The sequence below is a fragment of the Pseudorca crassidens genome, chromosome 16, assembly GCF_039906515.1.
Source record: "Pseudorca crassidens isolate mPseCra1 chromosome 16, mPseCra1.hap1, whole genome shotgun sequence".
Taxonomy (NCBI): domain Eukaryota; kingdom Metazoa; phylum Chordata; class Mammalia; order Artiodactyla; family Delphinidae; genus Pseudorca; species Pseudorca crassidens.
The window spans coordinates 56201480-56227494 of NC_090311.1; the positions used below are offsets into that span (position 1 = coordinate 56201480).

The 26015-nt window shown below is 42.6% G+C and overlaps 1 long non-coding RNA gene across 1 annotated transcript in view; it reads left to right on the plus strand.

The window, feature by feature from the left end:
- The first annotated feature begins 6682 nt into the window (after nt 1–6682).
- Nucleotides 6683–26015, plus strand: part of LOC137209159 (uncharacterized) — a 104081-nt gene continuing 84748 nt past the window's right edge. Inside the window, exon 1 of the long non-coding RNA XR_010935926.1 lies at nt 6683–6797. This is a non-coding gene — a long non-coding RNA (uncharacterized lncRNA). The remainder of the gene's footprint in view (nt 6798–26015) is intronic.

Below are 26015 nucleotides of genomic sequence, written 5' to 3' on the forward strand. Positions count from 1 at the left end.
AAAGCATGAATGATATCAAAATGTAAATATGGGCTCAGGACTATTTTAAATGTTAATGGACCAGGGCTTTCAGAGAAGAAACCGAATCTCATGCTTACTAACCTTTCACATTCCGAGAGTCTGAAAATGTAGGCTAAGAATCAGAGATAAGAGGTCCCCTGAGACCTGGAAAGAATGATTGGACAAGTGGGGCCATGGGGTATCATCAGGCAGAAAGCAGTGCCCCTGCCCAGTCCAGCTTCTGAAAACTGCAGAGGAAGCAGGGCTGTGCCTGCACCCAGGTACATCCTGGCTCCTTGGCCTGGTCTTTCCAAAGAGCTAAAGTAGGGGTCCTCTCATTCGCTGCCCACCTCATGTACCTTGGTTTTCAGTCTTTTGTAGTTATCTCACCCATACCTAATTTGACAGATTTTTTTTTGCTAAGTCATCATTTATTTTTTTTTAATTGAAATATAGTTGATTTACAATGTTTCAGGTGTTTAGCAAAGTGCTTCAGTGATATATACATACATATATCTATGTATCTATATCTATATCTATTTTCAGATTCTTTCCCGTTATAGGTTATTACAAGATATTGAATATAGTTCCCTGTGCTATATAGTAGGTCCTTGTTATGTATCTATTTTTTATAGAGTAGTGTGTATCTTTTAATCCCAAATTCCTAATTTATCCCTCCTCGCCCCCCTTTCCCCTTTGGTAACCATAAGTTTGTTTTTTATGTCAGTGAGTCTATTTCTTTTTTGTGTTTTTTTTTTTTTTTTTTTTGCGGTACGCGGGCCTCTCACTGTTGTGGCCTCTCCCGTTGCGGAGCACAGGCTTCGGACGCGCAGGCCCAGCGGCCATGGCTCACGGGCCCAGCTGCTCCGCGGCATGTGGGATCTTCCCGGACCAGGGCACGAACCCGTGTCCCCTGCATCGGCAGGCGGACTCTCAACCACTGTGCCACCAGGGAAGCCCCAGTGAGTCTATTTCTAATTTGACAGATGTTTTAAAAGCAAGTTACCTTAATCAGGTCTTTCTGAAAATAACCAACTTTGTTTTTGTAGAATCAATAAGCTTTTCTTGTCCTTCTGTTTCTTTGGTTAGCACACTATTTAATTCAATTGCATACTACAATAACAAGCACAAATGTTTCAGTTGGCTTGGGACTGCTGGGAGGCTCAGCTGGTGAAAGCACAAGAAGCATCCCACAAGGCATGAGACGTCAGTGTACGGCAGACAGCGGCGAGCCTGTTCACAGAAGGATGGAGAGGGAGCGGCAGCTAACCCAGCTAGTTGATAAGTAGTGCTCGGTTAAGAGGGCTTCTAATAGAAACAATTGTAGGTCTCTATCAATGGGAGATGAGTTAAATGAATTTATTCATACATTCAGTGGAGTACTAGACACTCAGTACAAAGGATGAAGTAGATTTATGTATATCAGGGGTTGGCAAATTATGTCTTATAGGCCAGATGTGGCCTGATGCCTGTTTGTAAATCAAGTTTTATTGGATCATAGCAATGCCTTTTCATTATGTATCATCTCGAATTGATTTCCTGCTGTAACAGTAAAGATGAATAATTATGTCAGAGACTGTATGACATCTGTAAAGTATTTACTATCTTACTTTTTACAGGAAAAATTTAGACTCCTGACCCATATTGCATACAGGGAGAAAATAAAACATATAGTCAGATCCCATTACTGTTAACTGATTAGGTATATTTATATATTCATTAAAATTTGGAAGAAAATAAGGTCGAGCCATAAACAATGATTGTGAAGTTAAGGCAGAGGCAGAGGGGAAAAATTAAGAGACCTACGAGGGACTTTTGCTTTTCACTTTATACATTTTTGTTTTGTTTAGGTGTAGGTAGATTAAACATGCATAACTGTCATCAGGAAAAGGGCTCAAGACACTTCTTTTTAGGAAAAATGAATGTATATGGGCCTAAGACCACAAAAGGATGTAAGTAGCTTTATCGGGATGGGAATGGAGTTCCGTTCACTGCATAGACCTTCCTAGGGCTCTGCATTTCCTAGTTCCTTATTTCTAAGTGTCCTATATACAGCAGGCAAGTATGAGACACGGTGACATTTTCTCCTCCCTTCAGAGCTTGCTGTGATTGTTGGGCTCTGGACCTGCAAGGCTAGCAAGCATGTGTCTTATTCTACCACAACCTGTTCCTCCTGTAATTGTATACCCAGCACCAAGACAGCACCCTGGACTGATCTGCCGAAATCCAAGCTCCAAGGCTACCCTTTTCCATAGACTTCAACTTGGCAACACTGGCCTTGATCGTGGCCTTATTCTGTTTTGCAGTCTTTTTTGTTTTTTTTAACAAGGCATCTTCCCAAGAAATGACATGCCTTTCTAGGATCTTTTATCCATTAATTAATTAAAACAAAAATTATTAGTTAATCATACATATTAGTTGCACACATGTTAAATGTATAAAATTAAGTAAACAGTGAAAGTAGGTCTCCCTCCTATTTCTCAGTCACCCAGCTCCCCTCCTTACGGACAGTCATGGTTAATAGTTTCTTCTTCATCCTTCTAGAAATAGTTTATGCATATACAAGCGTAATCCAAGCATAACATGCTATATACACTCTATATAGCTTTTAAAAACAATATAATGTATAGATTAGTTTTTAATCCATCCATCAATCTTTCTAAGGGCTACATGGTATTCCATGTAAAAAGTAATTTCTTTAGCCTTTCTCCTACTGACAAATATTTAGGTTGTTTTCAGTCGTCTTCTATTTCACCCACAGCTTCAATGAACATCCTGTGCATATATCTTGGTGCATGAATGTGAGCTTAACAGTAGGGGAAATTCCCAGAACTGGAATTGCTGTGTCATTTTAAAAAACATTTAGTTGTATGCATATTGCCAAATTATCCCCCAAAGCAGGTGTCTTAAATCATAATTCTACCGTTTATCACTAAGTCCCAGGTTTCCCACACCCTCTTCAATGTGGGATATTAACCAGAATGATTCTACTACAAATAACAGAAAACCTGGCTAAAGTGGCTGAGACATTCCATGTTTATCCTCTGATAACATGGAAACCCAGAGGTGAGTTGGCCACAGGGCTGGTTGGTAACAGGAATGAGCCATCTTTACCAGGAGTCTCGGTGTTCTCCATTTTTGTGCCCTGCTGCCTTCAGGTTGGCAGTGTCTGTGCTCATGGTCAACAAATGGTAGCAGTTATTTTAGCAGCCATGTACAGACACAACAATGTCCTGTGAAGAAGAGGACATTTTCTCTTGGGGGACTCTTCAATATAGAGGAAATATTTTCTAGAGAAAGCCAGTACATTTCCCTTCAGGTCCTGTTGGCCACGATGGAGTTCCAGGCCCACACCCAAAATAGTAACCAGAAACAGATCTGATAATAATGCGTTTGACTTAGACTTTGGGCAATTATGGTTTATCCATGTTAGACTGGCAGGTGAGGTCACCTGCACCGTACATGGGGACAAGGTGTAAGAGGAGAGGATTGACCGGCATGCAATATGAGAGAAATCTGGGAGTGATAGAAATTTCTGTGTCTCAATTTTAGTGATGGCTGTGTGCTTGTATAAACTTGTCACAATTAATGGAACGCACAGTGAAAATTAGTGCATTTTATGGCATAAAATGAGATTGAGATATGGCATATCTCAATAAAATTGATTAAAAAACATAAGACAGGGCTTCCCTGGTGGCGCAGTGGTTGAGAGTCCGCCTGCCGATGCAGGGGACACAGGTTCGTGCCCCGGTCCGGGAAGATCCCACATGCCGCAGAGCGGCTGGGCCCATGAGCCATGGCCGCTGAGCCTGCGTGTCCAGAGCCTGTGTTCCCCAACGGGAGAGGCCACACAGTGAGAGACCCGAGTACCGCAAAAAACAAACAACAACAACAACAAAAAGACATTATAAAATGACAACAATCAAAACTGTAGTGCTGATGCATGACTTGAAAGACAGAGTAAAGAAATAAAGAGGCCAGAAATTTCTCCCAAATATCTGGTAATTTAGAACCGGATAAATTAGTGGAGAAAAGGTGATCATTCAAATGATATTGAGTTACTTGAGTAGTCATGGGGGTAAAATAAAACTTCATGCCTGTTGAGAATTAAATTGTTGGAGTCCTAACCCCCCCAAAAGACTTGTTGGAGTCCTAACACCTATAACCTCAGATTGTTACGTTACTAGGAAATAATGTCATTACAGATGTAATTAGTTGAAATGAAGTCACATTTGAGTAGGGTGGGCCCCTAATCTAATATGACTGATGTCCTTAGAGGAAGAGACAGAAACACAGATGGCAGATGGCCATGGGAGGATGGAGGCAGAGAGTGGAACGATCAGTCTGCAAGCCAAGGAGAACTAAGGATTACTGGCCACCACCAGAAGCTAGAAAGAGGCAAGGAAGGAGTCTACCCAGAGTCTCAGAGGGAGCCTGGTTCTACTGATACCTAGATTTAGGACTTCTAGACTTTAGCACTGAGGGAGAATAAATTTTTGTTGTTTTAAGTCACCCAGTTAGTGTTACTTCATTATCATCCTAGGAAACTAATACAAGACTTATCTAACTCTTTATGCAAAAAGTAAATTACTTGCAAGATGAATAAGGTCTGGATCTTCTGTGCAACACTGTGCTCATAGCTAACAATATTGTATTATATACTTAAAAATCTAAGAAGGCAGATCTCATGTTAAGTGTTCTTACTGCAGTCAAATAAAAATAACCAGATAAATAACTGAAGAATTAAAAAGAAAAAGTAATAGAAGAAAATATGCCAGGCATAAAAAATAAATCTCAGATTGAAAGGCATTTTAACTATGACATAATATTCAAAGGCATAAATTAAAGCTGTAAATAACTAAATTACTTTAAAAATATTCATATCAAAAATAATAAAATATTGTATATAATAGCATAAACCCACTTGTCAAAAGACAAAGGTGATGTTTTTATTTCCGATAATCACAAACTGGTAAATTGTTCCAAATGTTCCAATGAGAACAGCTAGGAAAGCTATCTACCTATCTATCTATCTACCTATCTTTTTCAAAGAGAAAATGTTTGCTGAGGACACTGGTGAGCTACAAAGACAGTGACAAAGGTCAAGATTTATCACTACGTATTTAATGCTTTTTCATGTAACTTTAAATGGATTCATTTTTAAAATTTCATATTGTTTGTTTTTCACATACAGAGATCCATATACATTATGGTATATTGACCATATATCCAGTGACTTCCCTAAATTTACTTATCAATGCTAATAATTTGGCTTTATTCCTTTGTGTGTCCTACATACACAATTATATCTGCCAACATGGGAGTATTATTTCTTTATTTTCAGTTATTATACTTCTATTACTTTTTTTTTTTTTTGGTCTTATTGCTTTAGTGAATACCTCCTGTACGGTGTTTAACAGAAAAGGTATAGTGAACATACCTGTGTTGTTCCCAATACCTGGGAGTATATATCAATATATCACGTTTTCTTTACCCATTCATCTGTTGATGGACACTTAGGTTGCTTCCATACCGTGGCAATTGTAAATAATGCTGCTATAAACATTGGGGTGATTGCGTAGGCAGCATATACATGGGTCTTGTTTCTGTATCCATTCAGGCACTCTATATCCTTTGGTTGGAGCATTTAGTCCATTTACATTTAAGGTAATTATTGTTATGAATGTTCTTATTGCCATTTTGTTAATTGTTTTGGACCTGTTTTTGTAGGTCTTTTTTTCTCCCCCTTTCTTTTTTCCTTCTTCTTTGGTTCTCTTCTCTTATGATTTGATGACTATCTTTAGTGTTATGTTTGGATTCATTTTTCTTTTTCGTATGTGTATCTATTACAGATTTTTGGTTTGTGGTTACCATGAGGTTTTTGTATAGCAGTCTATATATGTACATGATAGTTTTAAGTTGCCACTCTCTTAATTTCAAATGCCCCTGGCTGGGTTGGTTTATGGGCCCTGCCTTGTGTGAACGCTGCTGGCTGCTGGTTAGTGGGGCCTGGTTACAAGGCAGCAGACTGTAGAACCTCAGGGGGCCGTGAGGCTAGTGCTGGCTCACTGGTGGACAGAGTCAGGGTTCAGAAGACTCCAGGGCTGTTGCCCCCTCCACTGGTGGGTGAAGCCAGGTCCTGGGATTAGTGCCAGACTACTGGCAGGCAGAGCCGGGTCCTGGAGTCTGGCTACAGGGCCCAAGGGTCCCAGAGCTGGTGTCAGATCACTGTTGGGGGTTGGGGGGCCTGGTTGCTGACACAGTTGAGTATGGCATCCAGGGTGTCCCGAAGGTTGTGTTGGCCTGTTACTGGGCAGGGCCAGGGCCCAGCTGGTCCAAGGATAGGGTCTGGCCTGCTGGGGGATGGTGGTTTTCTTGCATCTGGAGTCTGCCCCCTGGTGGGTGAGGCTGGTCTAGGCTAGAGCAGGCTTCCTGGAGGGCAGGGCTGGTGCTGGCCAACTGGTGGGCGGAGCTGAGTCCTGGCCCTCTGGTGGGCAGGGCCGTGTCTAGGAGCATGTCTAGAGGCAACTGTGGCCTATCTGCTGATGCGTGGGCCGCGTCCCCGCCCAGTTAGTTGTGAGACATCCCAGCTCGGGCACCTACACGCTGTTGGCAGGGCCAGGTCTCAGAGCTAATGAGCAAGAGGGAGGAGCCCAAGAGAGCGCCCTGGCACGAACTTCCACGCATAGAAGGAGCTACCAAATATGGCTGCTGCCAGTGTCTGTGTCCCCAGCATGAGGTGCAGCCCCTCTGCCCCCACCATCCCACCCCTCCAGGAGACTCTCCAAGACTAGAAGGTAGGTCTGGCCCAGGCTTTTGCCCTGGGTCCCAGGGCCTGTGAGATTTTGTGCGTACCCTTTAAGAGTGAAGTCTCTATTTCCTCCAGTCCTGCGGGGCTCCTGCAATTAAGCCCTGCTGATTTTCAAAGCCAAATGCTCTTGGGGCTTGTCTTCCTGGTGCGGGACCCCTGGGCCAGGGAGCCCGATGTGGGTCTCAGAACTCTCACACCTGCGGGAGAACCTCTGCACTAAAATTATCCTCCAGTTTGTGGTTGCTCACCCCAGGGTTGTGGGAATTGATTATATCATAAGCCTGCCCCTCCTACCACGAGATGTTGACTCTTGAAACTGGGTGATGGATACATAAGGTCTATTATACTCTTCTGTTTATTTTTTATATGTTGGAAATTCTCCATAAAGAAAATTTAAATTTTTTGACAACACCAAGTTTTAGTAAGGTTTTGGAGTAACTAGTACTCATAGATACTGGTAAGTCAGGAGATTGGTACACTTTTGGGTAGAAATATAGTAATCTCAAGTATATTTAAAGATGAGCATAATATCCCACCAACCAGTTCTTCTTCTGCATATATGCGATAGAGATACCCTCACAGGTATATACAAGGAGGCAGGCAAAATACTCTCAAAGCAGCACATTTTTTGCATGTGCAAAAAGTTGGAAGCAATGTACATGTCCATCAACAGGAAAATAGATGGATTGTGGTATATTCATCAAATGCATTTCAATAGAGCAGTAAAAGTTAATGAACTGTAACTATGTAAATTAACCTCGATGATGCACAGACACAATCTTGAGGTGGAAAAAAAAAGAAAATAAGCAAATTTTAGAAGGATCCATTTATTTTATATAAAGCTTTAAACATATTTAACAATGTTATGCTCACATATATAAGATTAATTGCAGATGGTATAAAATTATAATGAAATGCAAAAGAATGGCTGGCACTGAATTTTGGATAGTAGCTACTTGTAGAGGAGGGAGGAAATGTGTTTTGGGAAATACACAAAATGGGCTTCAAATATATTGGAATTGCATTAACTGTTATGCTCGGTTTTACACGTTACACAAGTGTTTATTTAAATATTTTATATCATTTTTTTATGTCTGAAGTTTCACAATTTAAAGGTGTCAAAATAGGGCTTCCCTAGTGGCTCAGTGGTTGGGAGTCCGCCTGCCGATGCAGGGGACACGGGTTCGTGACCCGGTCCAGGAAGATCCCACATGCCGCCGAGCGGCTGGGCCCGTGAGCCATGGCCGCTGAGCCTGCGCATCCGGAGCCTGTGCTCCGCAACGGGAGAGGCCACAACAGTGAGAGGCCCGCATACCGCAAAAAAAAAAAAAAAAAAAAGTCAAAATATGTGAAGGAATAAAATAAATGTTATAAGCTTGGTGGAGTATGAACACAAAAGAGGAACCATAGATCCAGCCAAGGCACTCATAGGAAGCTCCCTGATAAGGAGACATTTGTCTTGAAGGATGAAAATGAAAAGAATGCTTTCATCTATGAGACAGAAACAGAAAAAATGTCCAAAGTAAGTTGTGTCATTGTTTTCTTGGGCCAGCAGGCTAAATTGAGGCAGCTGACTGTTTTTTGTTTTTTTTTTTTTTAACAGCCGAGGAGCTAAGAATGTGTTGGGTTTTTTTTTTTACATTTTTTTTAATGGTTACATTTTAAATGGCTATATGAGTATTTACATAATGTCCTCAGTTTTGCCTCTTGGTCCATAAAGCCTAAAATATTTACTATCTGGTACTTTAAGAGAAAGTTTGTTAATCTCTGGAACTTTTTTTTAAAATGAAGTATTGTTGATTTATAATATTATATGAATTTCAGGTGTACAGCATAGCGATTCAGTATTTTTGCAGATTATACTCCGTTATAGGTTATTACAAGATAATGGCTCTAATTCCCTGTGCTCTACAGTATATCCTGTGGCTTATCGACCCCTGGAACTTTAAATGCTTCTTTCCTAGTAATTCCGGGTGTATCTTCCTGATCACGGGACAGAAACAAAAAAACACTTTTAGTGTAAAACTTCTTATGGTCTCAAGGGAGTAAATGCAGGTTTATATTAGTTGCAAAGCACAGAAATATAACTTAAACTACCTTAAGCAAAAAGAGTGAACTGTTGATTATGAGTCTGGAAGTTCAGGGTAATGGCTTCAGGTGCAGCATGATTCACATGCTCTAATGATATCATAAGAATTTTGTCTCTGGGTCCCTAGACTCCGCTTTCCTCTGGGTTGACTTTATTATCAGGTGAGCTCTCCCACTGTGATGGAAAAGACAGCCAACAGGAGCCCCAGGCTTATAACTGAGCAGCTGTGCAAATTGTCATTCATGATTGTTCCAGGAAAAGTCTGAGGATACATATTCCTTATCCTGGATCAACTGTCCACCCCTGGATCTGGGGGCGAGGGTGTCTCTTTGGTTAACAGGGCCCAAGAGTGTAGGAAAATTACAAGACTTTTACACAAGAAGAAAGAATGGGTTCAGGTGTCCCCTCAGCACTAGATGGCAGACACTATTTTTGTTTACCCCTCAGCTATTCCACCTTTACTACCCCTCCGGCTTCAAGATCCCAAGGCTGATGATAAACTGACTTTCCTGCTCTTTGGGTGTAATACATTCTTCATATACTTCCTATTTAGTCTGCTCACTTTTTGGTGCACCATGTATTTGGATTAACTGTTTTGTTTTCACTACGTAGTTTTGACTCCACATTTGCCATCTCCTTGTAACTCAGTGACTTTCGTGCTTAGATTTCTTAGTAACACTTTTGAAAATTCAGCTCTTTAGATCGCTCCTATTCCATCCATATTAGAAATTAGTGGGAATTGTGATACAGGCATAAAACCTACAATGGGGCTTCCCTGGTGGCGCAGTGGTTGAGAGTCCACCTGCCGATGCAGGGGACACGGATTCGTGCCCCGGTCCGTGAAGATCCCACATGCCCCGGAGCGGCTGGGCCCGTGAGCCATGGCCGCTGAGCCTGCGCGTCCGGAGCCTGTGCTCCACAACGGGAGAGGCCACCAACAGTGAGAGGCCCGCGTACCGCAAAACAAAACAAAACAACAAAAAACCTACAATGAACTGATATTTGGAATACCTACAAGATGAATAAACCTTTGCCTTGCCATATTTTCAACATAATTTAAAAATTTCAGATGGTAATCCACTTCTTTAGCCAGTTTTACCAAAGTCCAATTCCCAGCTAGCAGTAGGACTAGGGAAAGAAAAGGAGGTGAGGAGGTAGAAATATTCTGCCACATTTATAGTGAAATCTGGCTAAAGACTGCTGACCTAAAACAAATAGACTGCCAGTTATTTCTCCAGCAAAAATGAGTTTATTTGGGATCAGCAAAGGATTGTAATTCAGGGTCTGCAATCATGACGAGTCAAGTACAAGTCCCCAGTGAAAATAAAAAGAACGCTTTTTAAAAAGGGGAAGAGGGGGAATTCTCTGGTGGTCCAGTGGTCAGCACTCTGCACTTCCAAAGCATGGGGCCCAGGGTTCAATCCCTGGTCAGGGAGTTAGGATCCCACAAGTGTATGGAGTGGCCAAAAAATTAAATAAAAAGGGAAGAGGAAGTTGAGAGGGCTATAGTAAACAAAGAGCCCATTGGAGGAATTGAGAGTTCAAAGTATAGTGACTTTTCGTTGGTTGAGTTGTGACAGTCTCTCATTGGCTGAGCTCTTGCCAGGCAAGAATAAGAAGCATTTCTTCTTTCTGTTGGGCTCTCCTATCATCATAGGACATGAGAGTTTCCCCTTCTGGCCTCCTGACGATGTTAATTGAGGTTTCTGTTTATTAATGTTTGTAAGGCACGCTTACTCAATTCTGCATAACAGAGTGTGTTCAGCCTTCATTATTGTCATTAATATGCCATCTGATTAGACCATATAGTCTTTGACATGCCAGGGAATTGGCATGGGCAAAATTCTCAGGTCCTGGTACTCTCGCTTAAAGCAGGAATTCTATCTAAATAATAAGTTTTGTAGGAAGAAAAAGAAAATACACACAAGTATGGACTACCTCAGGTGTCAGATTTGGGGAACAGATGTAGAGATTTCAGAAAACTTTCCCATTTGGACTGAGCCAGACTAGTCGTGGCTACAGAACCAGCCATTAGGCAGGCAGCTCCGAAGAATACCTGCCAGCAACTCTCCTCCCAGCACCTGACACAACCACCCCCAGCCTCGGGTCATGTTCCCCCGCTCCTGAGCGTTTCTCAGTTACATAGGCTCGTGGCATGTGGGTAGTCACTCCATCTCTGGCATTGGAACTACCTCCCCATCAATGGATGCATCTGATTTTTCCCCTGTACCATTTTCTAATCAGGGGCTAGTTGTCCTAGTCCCAGCTGTAGTGGCCCCTAACACAGTGGGTCCTCTGTGATTGGAAGCCACTGTTCAAGCAGTTGGAGTCCTGGTGTCAGCCATTTAAAGCAACTATTCTTCCAAAACAAGCACTGAAGGACGGATCTCAGTGCAAGTCGCAGAAAGCCCAACTCCACCCCCTCTAGCTCATCACTATGTACGCTAAATCCCCCCTTCCCCATACTGACGCCAGGTCACGTCCACAGAGCACAGCACAGCCAGGAAGGCAGCTGGCTCACCTGCAGCCAAACTGCCTGGATTTGAATCCTACTTTGCTGTTCAAGAGCTGTTGGCCTCTGTTGCACCTCTGTTCCTCAGTTTCCCTGTCTGAAAAAATGTGGATAATGATTACCTTCAATCATTATTATGGAGATTGTGTGAGTTAATATTGGTAGCCTTGCTTAAGACAATGCCATGCACATAGTGCTATATATGATGATCAAAGAAACAGCCCATCAAATGCTGAGTCTTCTTTAGACATCGCTGTTAGTTTCTAAGCCGTCACATCTGCATTTCCACAACCAGAAAAGGAAAGCTGTCAAGGATAATGACAGGCAGAGGAGGAACTGAGCAAAAAGGAAGCCTGGAAAGGACCAATCAAAAGGCCACTACATATCCCATTCCAGGAAATAGCCTTGGATCTGTTCTGGCTCCCATGAAGCCAGGATCTAAAACCTCGACCCCCACCCAGAGAAATGGAGACTTTAACAAGAGGGAATTAACAAGCTCTGCCCATTAAAAAAAAAAAAAAAAAAGAAAGAAAAGAAAAAAACCCACAGAAGTCCCTAGTTGTAGCTACTGAGACACTTCCTGGAGGAAGGTAGCTGACTTTTTATCAGATGTGTCACTCGGTGCAATAATTGCTGGCACTAATGGTGCAATAGCAGTCTGCTCAGAGTACTGTTTACCCATGTCTGTTCTGTCTTTCAACTTCAAAGTGCCCATTGCCTCATAGAGCACATCAAAATGACTCCACTGTTGTTACGGACAGTGGCCTAACGCAAGACACAGAAATCAAGTGATTTCTCTAGACAAGCAAAAGAGAAGATAATCTTTCATGGAGAAGCAAGGCTTGTGTGTGTGTGTGCACATCCTGAAGCTCCATCTTTTTTTTTTTTTTTTTTGGTATGCGGGCCTCTCACTGTTGTGGCCTCCCCCGTTGTGGAGTACAGGCTCCGGATGCACAGGCTCAGCGGCCATGGCTCACGGGCCCAGCCGCTCGGCGGCATGTGGGATCTTCCCGGACCAGGGCACGAACCTACGTCCCCTGCATCGGCAGGCGGACTCTCAACCACTGCGCCACCAGGGAAGCCCTGAAGCTCCATCTTAATTCACAGGTTGGGGAGATGGAATTGGATTGCAGATTTATTCACCTTCAGCAAACACTAGAATCTGAGGAAGGCGAGGAGTGATGAGACATGGATGAATAAAACCAAGAAAGAGGTTACAGAAAGGGCATGGTTTTTCTGGTTTTACTGGTAATTTGTCCCCATATTGCTGGTGACTAGACCTCCTTGTTAAATCAGGAAAAGTATGGAATCGATTGTGACTAAGAGGACACGGTCTTTTACCTCTACTCCACTTCAGCAAACTACTTGTACCTCCATACCTTGATCTGACCATCTCCCTCCACCTCTCCTGCCATTCGTTGCAAGAAAGTGACATCGAGACATCACAGCATCCTTAAATTCCTTAACTTTGGATAAGACTCCCCATTAATCATCTCCATCCTGGGATTACTTCTGCCCTCCCTGCGATGTTAATGTCGGTCAGTCACATCAGCTGCACTCTCTTAGACTCCTTAGTTTTATCTTCTTCTTTACCTTTTGCTCACTATCCTGCAAACGTCACATATTCTGGATCAACATAGCCTTTTCTCTTTGATTCTATCTCCAATCTCATGTCGAGAATATGATAACCATGATCACGGACTACTTTACATGCTGAAGATTTCCAAGCTCCTGGGCCCATATTTCTCCATAATCCATTTCCTCATCTCTGATCAGTTGCTTTTCATATTTCTATAGCAGCCCTTGGTGAAGTTCGGTGTGCATAATAATACCCAATTGAGGGGCCTATTGAAATACACATTTCTGGGCCCTCTTCCAAGAGATTCTGATTCAATAGATCTAGGATGGAGGCTAGGCACTCACAGTTCTGACAAGCTTCCAGGTGATATTAATGTCATTTGTCCACGCTTTTTTTTTTTTTTTGCGATACGCCGGCCTCTCACTGCTGTGGCCTCTCCCGTTGCGGAGCACAGGCTCCGGATACGCAGGCTCAGCGGCCGTGGCTCACGCTCCGCAGCATGTGGGATCCTCCCGGACTGAGGCACGAACCCGTGTCCCCTGCATCAGCAGGCAGACTCTCAACCACTGCACCACCAGGGAAGCCCCGGGCTGTGCTTTTGAGTAGCACTAATATACAGCCCCTGGCATACTGTAAATTTTCATTATATAATTGCTTTAAAGACCTCAACCCGTTCCTTTCCCCACTTCAGCTGACCTCTTCTACTTGGCAAAACTAACAAAAATGACTGTAAAATACAAATGCTTTTAACTTACTTTCTTGCCCTCCTAAACTTATGTTGTTTTTACCCAACTCTAACCTTTCCCTTCATGTGTCAAAGGAAGAAGTAGTGACTTTGTTGCTAGTTTCTTGAAGTAGAAGGGACAATGTGAGGTTTACAGACAAAGACCTGGGTCTGATTTGCCCTCAGCACCACAGGGAAATAAAAGCAGGAAAGGTTAGGGACTTTTTCCTGGCCAGACCGAGTCTAGAAAATGGGCATGTGCATCGCAAATGGAATAGTAGCAAGAGCAAGGATTCTGGGGCCAGGTGGACCTACAGTTATATACAGGCTCCATCACTGCCTACCTGCATGGCCTTTGAAAAATCATCTTAACCTCTTCTCCTAAATGCTGTTTTACTGATTATTGTGGATACAAATCTTTGACCACAACTTTAGCAGCACAAGAAATATAACTTTATTTTTCTCCAATGTTTAAAGCCCCCACTTGGCTAGGGGACAAATACTCGATATCAGCCATTTCAAGGATTTCCCTTTTCTTTTCCGAAGGTTTTTTCTTTGTTCTTGGGGACTTATATAGTTTTAAGGTTTGGGAGGATTTCTCATCCTGGATTAGTCAAGATCTATCCACACTGACATCTGCTGAGATGCCCATTTCCATCCAATTTTTTGTTGTCGGTTCATGCAGGTTGCCCCTGAGTCAGGTCTCATGCGTGAACCCGAGGCCTCATCAGACCCACCCCTATCTGAGCTAGTTTCATGCCCGTTGTGGGTATCCAGGAGCCAGTCTGCTTCTCCCTGGCTTTCTTTGGCTATCAGAAATTTGGTGGGGCTCTTTAAGACCCTTCCCCACTTCCATGCTACTCTCATCTTGAATCCTTCTACTGTCCTTGCATCTTGTTGAGACACCAGGAACTCTGTGAGGCTGCCAGTAGCCAATCAGCTTGGGCACACCAGGGTGTCATTTCTACCCATGCCTTCCTGCTCCCCAGGGCTCTAGATGGGAATCAGAGACACAACTCTCTTGGTTTTCAGATTCTCTATATCTATTTATTTTTGAAAATTAAAGGCATAGCCTCTTTAAAACCGAAAGCCTTTTCCTCCTACTTCTGTAACATTTATTCTATGAATCAATGAATGCCACAAGGGAAAAGGCTAGTGGGTACAAAGATATTGTAGGAAAAATGTCAATTAGTATTTCAAAACATCTCAGCCACATGTATAAGTGGGATATGATTAGTTTTAGGCTTACTATGAGAATTCAATGCCATAACACAGGTTAAGTACATAGCAGTGTCTGATTTAAAACAGAAACTAGATAAATATTATTTCCCTTCCCTTAGTTCTCCCCACCTTTCTGACCATTTGTCTTTTCCTCAATGGCTTTTCTTCCCCTACATTTTCCCGGCCTTTTATTTAAAATCTAGTGGTTCCTTAATTGTTATGTATTCATCTCCCCAAACTTTCTACTTTTTGTAATTGTCCTGAACACCCACAGACACCTCACACTCATCTGGTCCGGAACTGCCCTTGATGTTATTCCCCCAGATTGCTCCTTCATCCTGGATTTCCTTTGTCAGTCATAGCACAGCATTCATGACTCTGCTTAAGAGAGAAACCTAAGCATCAATCTTGATATCTTCATTCTGCTCCAACACCTCCCACATCTAATCAGTTCTCAGTTAATGACTATTTCTCCATCCTGACCCCTCCTATCTATTCTCACAGCCACCGGCATAGCTAAGGTCCTCAACAATTCATATATCTTTTCCTCCTGACTGGTCCCCTTCCTACCTGCCTGTTTCTGGCCACCCTCTAGCCATCCACTGATAATATTCTATTTCTAACACTTAGATGTGATTTTGTGATCCTCTCAGATCAACTATGTACACAGTGGTGCTTCATCCCCTACAAGTGATGGTATTTAAAGGCCTTGGCTATCTACTCTCAATTTTCATGTCCATTTTTAATCCTCTCTTCTTTCCTTTCTCCTCTGTTCTTCACCCACATACCAAATCGGTGCTCAACATTGGTGTTCTAAAAATAAACTTGAGGGGACGACCAAGCATACTGTGACACAAGAACTTTAGTACTACTAAAAACTTAGAGGTTCGGAAATGTATATAATATATTAATGTATATTTATTGTAAGTATACAATATATATAAAATTGCTTTTAAAAAACCTCAATTATTTCCTTTTCTCACTTCAGCACACCTCTTCTACTTGGCAACAGCAACACAAGTTACTATAAAATGCAAACTCTTTTAACTTTCTTATGTTACTTTCTTAGATACATAAGAGTATATATTATAAAATATATAGTATATACATAACATATGGTAGTGAGTTCCTATAATAACATCACATTGATAATGGAAAAGAAAAAAGAAAAAGGGATAAAGGAAAAGCTAAACAGCAGTACCCTGTCTACACTGTTGACCTAAAACGAGTCGACTTCCAGATACTTCTCCAGCAAAGATGGGTTTATTCGAGATCAGCAGAGAATTGTAATTTAGAGTCTGCAACCATGGCAAGCCATGTGCTAGTCCTTGCTTGGCAAGGAAAAGGGGAATGAACAGTTTTATAGAGGGGAAAAGTAAGTTGGGAGGGCTAGAGTAAGCAAAAGTGTCCATGGCTTTTCATTGGCTGAGTTCTTTCTTGCCAGGCATCTTCTTTCTTCCTGTTGGGCTCGGCTATCCTCGCAGGGAGTGAGAGTGTGGTCTCTTGACTCTATTTAATTGAGGTTTCTGTTTATTATTTTTCTTTTACACTTCTCCCTTTCGATCAAGATCTTCCTCTAAAAACACCACTAATCAGGAGTCAGGTTTCCCAGTTTCTGTGGCTTTTTGTCCCTCAGTGCCAGGAGAGACCTTGCCTGCGTGTAGTGTTTCACATGGGAGGGAAAGCGTACAGACTGGAAACCTACTGAGGTAACATTTGAGTAACGAGGAGGGGTAGGAGGGAGAACTTCCGAGCACTTTTTATCACAGACGTTGGAGATCTTGAAGTGTTATATATCATCATCAAAGATCTGGTGGCCAATTTCCAAGGGGCCTGGTCGGGATATCTTGGGAAAGCTGTCTCATCAGATGTCATGTGCTTCAATTCTGGGAAATCTGTACTTTCAGATCACCAGATGATGTGCAGGCCAGTCAGGGTTTGGTGCTTTCTTTAAGTGTGTCATGTGAATCCAAGAGTATATTCCTTGGAGTTTGGTGGCATAAGGGTTGGTTAGCAGTACTTGATAGAGGCCTCTCCAGCAAGGTTGAGGCGAGTTCTTCTGGAGGTGTCTTTTCCAACGGACAAAATCTCCAGGAGGTAAGGTGTGATGCTTAAGGTCTTTGTCTCTAGGGAGCGCACTGTGAAAAGATTGCTTTACCAAAGCATGCTTATTTATTTATTTATTTATTTATTTATTAAAGCATCAATTTTATTTATTTTTGGTTGCGTTGGGTCTTCGTTGCTGTGCAAAGACTTCCTCTAGTTGCGGCGAGCGGGGGCTACTCTTCGTTGCGGTGTGTGGGCTTCTTGTTGCAGTGGCTTCTCTTGTTGCGGAGCACGGACTCTAGGTACACGGGCTTCAGTAGTTGTGGCTCGTGGGCTCTAGAGCGCAGGCTCAGTAGTTGTGGTGCACAGGCTTAGTGGCTCCACAGCATGTGGGATCTTCCCGGACCAGGAATCGAACCCATGTCCCCTGCATTGGCAGGCAGATTCTTAACCACTGCGCCACCAGGGAAGTCCCAAAGCATGGTTATTTTTAATAGAAGCAATTAGACCTTTATAATGTTATAGGATCTCTCCTTCTATAAGTTGTGAGTCAAAAGAAGAAGGAGCCAAATGTATTGGGCATCCTATGACCATCTCAAAGGGTGAGATTTTATGAGCTCCAAAAGGGGTAAATCTGAGATTTAGAAGGACCAATGGCAATGCTTTTGGCCAAGGTATTTGGAGGGCTTCTACAATTTTTACCAATAGTCTTAGTAATGCCTTTAGTGCAGTAGAATAAACCAGAGGACTGAGGGCGGTAAGCACAGTAAAAGTGCTGTAAAACTGGCTAGATAGTACAGGCTTTTCCAAGTACCTGCCCAGTAAAATGGGTTCCTTGATCACTGTGAAGTTCAAGAGGACTTCCATAGGTAAAGATAATTTTTCCCATAAGGACTTTATCCACAGAAGAGACAGTAGCCTGTCTGCAAGGGATGTCTTCAGTCTAGTGTGAAAACAGACTGTGACTAAAACATATTTATATCCATGAGACAGACGAAGTTGTATGAAATCCATTTGCCAGACCTCCAATGGTCCATTAGGCAGTTTAAAATATCTGGGAGCAGTACCAACAAGCTTCCCTGAGTTGTATTTTAGACAAGTGGGGCAAGTGAGGAAGGTACCTTTTGTGGCCTTGTTAATGTTTCCCCACCAATATTGATTCATGAATGCTATAATTTTGCCAGTAGACCAATGGTTTAATGCAGGCACATTGCTGAGAAGTGGGAATTTTAGTCTCCAGTAGGACGGGGTTGTTATTTGGTCCAAACCAGAGCTTTCTCTTTTTATCAAACCAACAATTGTTGAATTTCCACTCTTGTTTTTCCTTTTCTGGGTCCAACTGTTTGGCTTCTCTAGCCAGTTTTCTAAAGCTATCATTTGAGGAAACATCCCTTTGGACCATGACAGAGGCTTGGCTGCTGTTAGCCCCTCTTATTTCCTTGAGGAAATATCACCGAGGTGATTTCCTTTACCTCCCAGAGAGTCAAAGTTTAGAATGCTCTGGAATCTTAATAGCTAAAGTGGCAGGTAAAGTATTGCATCCAGTGATTCCTGAACATAAGGGTCACGTTAAACTTTATTTCTGCTGAAAGTAAGGAAGTCACGTTGCTTCTACAATATTCCAAAATCATAAGCTACTTCAAAAGCATATCTACTATCTGTATAAATATTGGCAGTTTTGTCCTTGGCTACAAACCCTTGTAAGAGTGTATAATTCAGCCTGTTGGGCAGAAGTAGCCATAGGTAAAGATGCTGCCTCAACAACATCAAAAGGAGTTGCAGTAGCACACCTGGCGAGATATTTGCCATTGTCACCTTTTAAATAGGAACCATCAGAGAAGCAGGAGAAGTCAGTTTACTCAGAGGAGCTTCCTGTAAATCATCACAAGGAGTCAGGAGGTGGTCAGTTAGTGTTAAGCAGTCATGAGGAATTTTGTTAATGCTGGAGGGGAGAAAAGTAACTGGGTTAAGGTTACTACAACGGAAAAGGATTATGTGAGGAGTAGTTAACAAAAGGACTTCATAGGAAGTGAGGCGGCTGACTGAGAAATGTTGAGTGTGAGGAGAGTTCAGGAGCGCTTCTACATGAGATACAAAAACAGTGAAAGGGGAGCCCACCACAATTTTCTAGGTGGTATTAATCAAAAGGGCAGTGGTCATAGTTGGTCTATGGCAAGGGTGGTATCCTCGCACCACAGGGTCCAGTTACTGGTGTGACACCCTGTGGGTTGATGGTGGTCCCTGTGGTTTGGGGTGAGTACCCCAAGGGCATTCTCTTCCCTTTCATATACAAAAGGAAAAAGAATCTCATAATTGGGAAGCCCAAGGGCATGTGGGTTCATCAAACTTTCCTTTAAGGCCTTGAAAGCTATGTTGTCCAGTTTTCCCCATAAAACTGGGTCAGGGTTGTTATAGCTTAGTAAAATACAGTGAGGTTTGGCTATTAGAGAAATTTGGAATCCAATTTTGGCAATAACCCTATAGCCCAAGAAAACTTCAAAGTTGGCACTCAGTTTTGGGTTTGGGGAAACTTAAGACATCATGAAGTCTATCTGGGTCTAGATGTATCCCTAATTCTGATAGCAGGTGCCCTAAATATCAAACCCGGGTTACAGAAAACTGAAAAAAAATGTTGGTGACCTTATGTCCCTTTAAGGTTAAAAGCTTTAGCAAGCGGATACTCTTCCTGTGAGAAGGCTTGAGAAGGAGAGCAAAGAAGCAAATCATCCATATATTGCAACAAAATAGAACCTCTAGGGAACTTTATATTATCCAGATCCGCCTTCAGGATTTGTGAGAAATACAAAGGACTCTCAGTGAAACCTTCAGGCTTGACTGTCCCAGGTGATTTTTTTTTTCTCAAATGAAGGCAAAAGGTATTGGCTAGCTTCATCAACTGAAATATTAAAGAAGATTGTCTACGAATTGCATAGATCAGTTATAGTAAAGAATTTACATCCAATGGGAATGGATGTAGTGAGGCAGGAGTGTTAGAAACAACAGGGTGTCCAGGGATGACAATGTAGCTTAGTGCTCAGAGATCCTCAGCAAATCTCCACCCTTGGCCATAAGGTTTTCTCACCAGTAAAATAGGGGTGTTACGGGGACTAGTGCAAGGGACAAGGAGGCCTAGAGACTTGTAATCTCCTATTATGGACTTTATGCCTTGAAGGCTTCTTTACTCATTGGGTATTGATTAATTCTGGGAAGAAGTTTTGAGGGATCTCTTTGAATCTTGACAGGAGGTGCACTGTGAATTTTGCCAATACCGGTTGGAGATTTTGCCCATAAGGAAGGTGGTAGCTGATTCAGTAGGGACAGATGGTCACTGTTTTCAGAATCAGCTCTAGTACCATCAAAGATGGAACAAATAAAACATGTGAAAGGGTCCTTTAATTCACCTAGTTGGCTGATTGGATGACTACTGCCAAATTTTAGAATTGCTTCCCCTTCTGAGAGAAAGAAATTCTGGCATGATACTTCTCTAAGAAGTCTCAGCTTAATAAATGCATAGGGGCTGAGGAACTAAAGTGAAAAAATTGTGTATCTCTTAAAGGGTCTAAGAAAAATGGAATAGGCTCAGGGACAGGAACCTCTTGAGGTGCATTAGAGATCCTCACTATTTGAACTGTTTCTGAACTCCAAGGCAGGGGCTGCTTTATAATAGTGGGGTTGAGCACCCGGCGTGTGGCTCTGGTGTCAGTTAGGACTGGAGTAGATTCATCCCCACTCTGGAGAAATGTCTCTCCAAGCTGATTAAGAGGGAAGATTGGGAAAAGTCCCTGTACTTCCTCAGAGCCCGTCATTAGAATTGGGAGGGCGTTGGAAAGGCTGGTTAGAGGGTTGAAAGTGCCTAAGGCACTTAGATTTGTAACAGTCCCTTTTCCAATGTCCTGGCTCTTTGCAATAATAGCAGAAACTAGAAGGGTTTTGGTTCTGTTTAGGAACCTTCATCTGCTGGGGTTGACGATTAAGAATTTTGATGGTCTTCCATTTTGGTGACTTATCTAGAGTGTGGGAGAGCTGGTTTGCCAGATTCACTGAATCTGGAGTGGACATAGTTTGCCATTCTATCCTGGTCCGTTTTAATGGAAGAGAAAAGTCCCGGTTCAGCCCATTAATAAGCATAGAGTTAAAAGCTATGCAGGTGGAATCAACACCTGAAGGAAGACCAGAACTTTCTTGAAAAATAATCTGCAGTTGATTGTAATCATCATGAACAGGTTCACAAGACGTTTGTGTGCAAGCCTGAATTTTGTTCCGATCAACAAGCTTCCGAAAAGCTCTAGGCACTGCTTGATGAAGTTGCCTAGTGATTGCCTGGGCCTGGTCATGGAAGTTAGCGAGCTCCCCGGTTGTAATTCTAGAGATCTTCCAGGATTTTCCCAGTTAGTGTTTTTCATCCAATGCTGATCCTGGCCTCCACCAATAAGCATATGAACCAGGCAGCATAAGTCAGAGAGACTCGACTGCCAAGTTTGAATGACTCTATTAAGTTTCTCAAAAAATCGATGAAGTTATTCAGTTACTTTGGGGAAATCTTTGACTATGGCTCCCAGTTCAGCTTCAGTCCAGGGAATATAAGAAATAAAGGGTTTAGCTTCTGGAGGCTCAGGAGGTTTATGTTTAAAGGGATAGGGTCTGACACGTTCAGAGGAATAGGTAGTGGGAAGAATTTCCGAGAAAAGGGGAAGTTCTGGTGAGACACTTAATACAGGGGAATTTAGGGTATAGAGGAGGCATCATAGGCAGGGATGAGGAAGATGGCCCCAGCGGCAGAGCCTGGCCATGGAGCCAAGGGAGAGACATAAGATGGTGCTGGAGGGGTAACCTGAGGCAAAGAAGACAAGGAAAAGAGTCTGGGGTTTCAGGAAGCATCTTATCTTTCTTTGTTGGTTTGCCTCAGTTAATCTTAAACTCTTATTCTTCAGAGAGGCAATTTCAGGCACCTGATAAAGTTTGGAAGCCTCAAACTATCAATTAAAATAGGCATACCACTCCGTTCCGGAAATGCTGAAGTTATTGCAATCCAGTTTGGTTTTAAGGGAATTAAGTTTGGGGATTTCAAACGTTCCCTATAATGTCCATTGATATTCTGATGGGCAAGGGCAAGAGAACTCTTTTATAGAGGGAAGGAGGAAGTTGGGAGGGCTGTAGTAAACAAAGGGTTCATGGCTTTTCATTAGCTGAGTCCCTGCCAGGAAAGAAGATGAGTCTTCCTTTATCCTGTTGGGCTCCCTCCCTCTCTGTTCTCCTGACTCTATTTAATCGAGGTTTCCATTAATTTTTTACTTTTTAACAACATCATTATAGTGTTTATTGCATAGTTCAGTGCTTGAAACATAGTAGATTCTCAACTAGCACTTCCTGAGGAAATGAATGTGCCCTTGGAGACTTCGCTGCTGCTCTCCTCTCTGCCTTGCTGGGACATCCCAATGGGTGAAGATCACATGATGCCAGCACCTTAGGCATGCTGCTGGGAATTTCCCACTTTCCCGTTTGTTTTCTACCTGGCACAATCATACTCATTTTTCAGGCTCAGCTTAAATACCAATTTCTCTATTAAGCCTTTCTTGGCTTTGTAGATCATTTCTCTCTTCCTGAGAAATTAATCCTTTCCTTCTGTGTACTTCCACACCCCTTGGTGAATGCATTTTCCAGGTGCTTTAGCACTAAGGATTCATTATTTGGTTTATGTATTATATCTTACTCTTTCATTACAAAGTGAGCTCCTTGAAAAGCCTTTTTTCTTTTGATTATAGCATCAGCATGCATAGGAGACACTGTGAATTTTTATTCGGTTTAGCTGGGTAGGGAACTTGAAGGCAAGAAGATTAAGAACTGTTAACTCGATCGCACACATTGAACAGGTATGCCTGGATTTAATTTTTAAGCAAAATATATGGTTTGCCTCTCCAGGATGTTAGAATCATCTTTACTTCGTATTACTTCCTTCCTCTTATTGGCTTGTCTGTCCCAAACATAAGGAAAATCCAGGTCCTTTTTCCCCAGGAGTTCTTGAGGGGACAGCAGACTTCAGATCCATGGATTTCTTGCCTCCCAAACTTCCAACATTCCAGTGAACAAACATGCATTTGAAGACCCTTTGTCCAAATCAAAGCAGTGATATAGATCAAGTTGCAGGAGAATGGGAGACTAGTTGTGGAAGGTCAAGGGAATGTTGTCCTCCTGGCACACAGAGCTTTAGAACACAGTGGGATGCTAGTTCTGCAACCCTTCCCAAATATACCCATTTGGTTACAGTACATTGTAGTTCCTGAGACACAACATCTGCTCACTTTAACAATGAATGGTTGAAATACGTGGTCCAGTATTTGAAGGTAAACACATTTCCCCACCTGTTTGCACAGGGTTTCTACAAAGACAAAGGCTAACTCTTCTTATCGGCAAATTTCCTACCCCTAGCTTGAGTTCATCCTGTTGCTTTATTGTAATTTACGTTCCTCCAGGAAAAGAAAAAAGACACTCCAGAAATTTTGGAAACCAATTTCTCAAGTTGCTTGCGCCGAGAGGCTCAACTGAAAAACTGTCCCACCATCCCTGACATACCCTAACTCCTAAAAGAACACTATCTATAGCCCAGCTGGTCTCAACCCTCAAATGTGAAAGCTAATTATTGAAGTCACATCCTCCTCGATTTAAGATCTTTTAATGGACAGCTAGAAGCTTGGCCATCACTTCACACCGGCCATAGTGTCAATCAGTTGGAGGAAAAAAAACCATTTTTATGTCAATCAAGAAATCCTTGGGGATGTTGTAACCTGTTAGGATGCATTACCCTTTGACCGCTGTGACTTAAAGGCTCTGGCATTAAAGAGCATGTGCCCAGAAATAATTAGAAGCTAATCTGAATTGTATTCACATATAACTGAAGCATTGAGCACGGGAGTGTTTATACTGTCTGGATGGGAAGGCTGAGGGGTCCATCTTCCTTGGTGCCACCACCAGCATCCCTATTCATCAGATGTAGTGAGTTGAGATTCAAAGTCATTGCCCTAACACTACAAATATTTAACACCAATGTGATTACTATTATCCTGTATTAATGTCCTGCCACAGGTGTTAACAAGGCCAGCATAGCAAACTGACTCATTCTCAATGCCCCTAGCACCCTGTGGTGAAAGAGATGGATTCTCCAGGAAACAGCCATTGTAGAAAACAGCAATATATAGGGCTGAGGCTGGCCTTACACATCTTAGTGGTTACAAAAATGTCTCCTCAACCCCTTGTGAGTTATAGCTCACTAAGGTATGACACTGAATCACCTTATCTCTCCCAGTAACTGCTCTGTTGTGCCTGGGCTCAGGGGCATTCATCTGAATGACACCAACCTCAAAATCGGAATTTCGGCTTTAAATCTTGAGCATGTGATGTTTTTCTTTATGCGCCAGATTTCAGAGAGCCCGAAAGAAGAGAGAGAATCACCAACACACACCTGGCTTGCACTCGTTCACAGCTCATCCTGGCCATTGCAACATCCTGTCCTTAGAATGACCTTACAGAAAAAAGAGAGTTAAAGGGAATAGCTACAAAAATGAGAATGGCTGAGGAGTAAATAAAACAACAGGAAGGCAGCCAGGGGCCGCAGTGCCCAGACTGAACCAGAATAAAACAAATTCATTATACTGTAAATTACGCGCACTATATGGGAGTCTATTACGAGGAGTTTGTGAGAACTGGGAAAGGGGGGGTGGATTCCAGCTATGTTCAGAGCCCATGGACCACTCTAACATCTCCAGAGCCAAAGAAATCTAACTCCTGATGGATTGTTCACGATTGTAGACGGTGAGGAGAGTACGTAAATTAAACCCTCAGGTAGCCCTACCTGTGGTGTGAGGTATAGTACAGGTCTTTCTTCTGCATTTGGGCTGAGAATGCCTGAGGGTAATTTGCCATCCTCAGGGCCCAAAACAGGGCCAGCCAGAGTGTCTAGTGCCCAGTATATTTCTGTTGACTCAGAGGATTGTCCTGAAGTGTTAAAGCCCTTAGAACATAGTAAGTGCTCAATAAGTATCAGTGATTCAGTAGCTGACCAACCACTTCCTGCATGGAAGCTTCCCCCCTCCGCCATGGATGTATAATCCACATGACAAGATATATGAGCCTTCTCATTCTCACATAAGTGCTTCATTCATTAATTCTCACTCCATGCATTTAACAAATATTCGTAGAGCAGTTCCTATGTGCCAGGCACCATCAATCACATGTTCTGGAGTCCATAAAAAGCGTTGGCATCAGATGGACCTGGGTCAAATCCCAGCTCTGTGATACTGAGCTTCAGTTTCCTCATCTGCAAAATCAGCATAATAATAATTCCTCCCTTGAGATACTGTGAGGATTAAAAGAGCTTCTGTAGTGAGATATTTGGTGCAGAGCTTAACACATGGTAAGCTTTATAAATGCTTAAATAAAGCCTAGCAGTTTCAAGGCTTCACCTAAATCCAGGCATCACTGTTACCCTTACCCTGCTTTACACAGCCCTTGTTAATTCTGCTTTCCTCTGAACTCAATTAGTACTTACTGTCTGTTCTATCAAGTTTAGGTCTTGGCTTTTTGATTCACTTGGTAGCCTTTCTTCCTTGGCCTATTATTCCATGCATCTCTAATTTTGACTTTGCACATGGAGGAATATAATTGCAGAGGAGCCCAGACGATGAGCAGGTTAGGAGCTGGGGACTGAGTCCAGATGAAGATCAATGCAGGAAAAAGCTCATCTTCACAAAGGTAGAGTGAGGCTTGATGAAAGATAAATAGAATCCTTGCAGGGGAAAGCAGGATGAAGCCCAGAAAGGAGAGGAACAGATGTGTGCCTGATGGCTATCCCAGAGAGTTGGCATATTCTATAGTGTGAGGAGTCCCCTAGAGCGTGGGGACTCTTTGGGGGGAAGTTGTGTGAGGACAGAGGTTCACAACACCTGGATGGGGAAGGAGAGTTCCCATGTGAATTATGGGGCACTCAGCGTAGTTGGGGGCCATCCACAGTCATGTTTACCCAATTTCTTCATCCCTAAT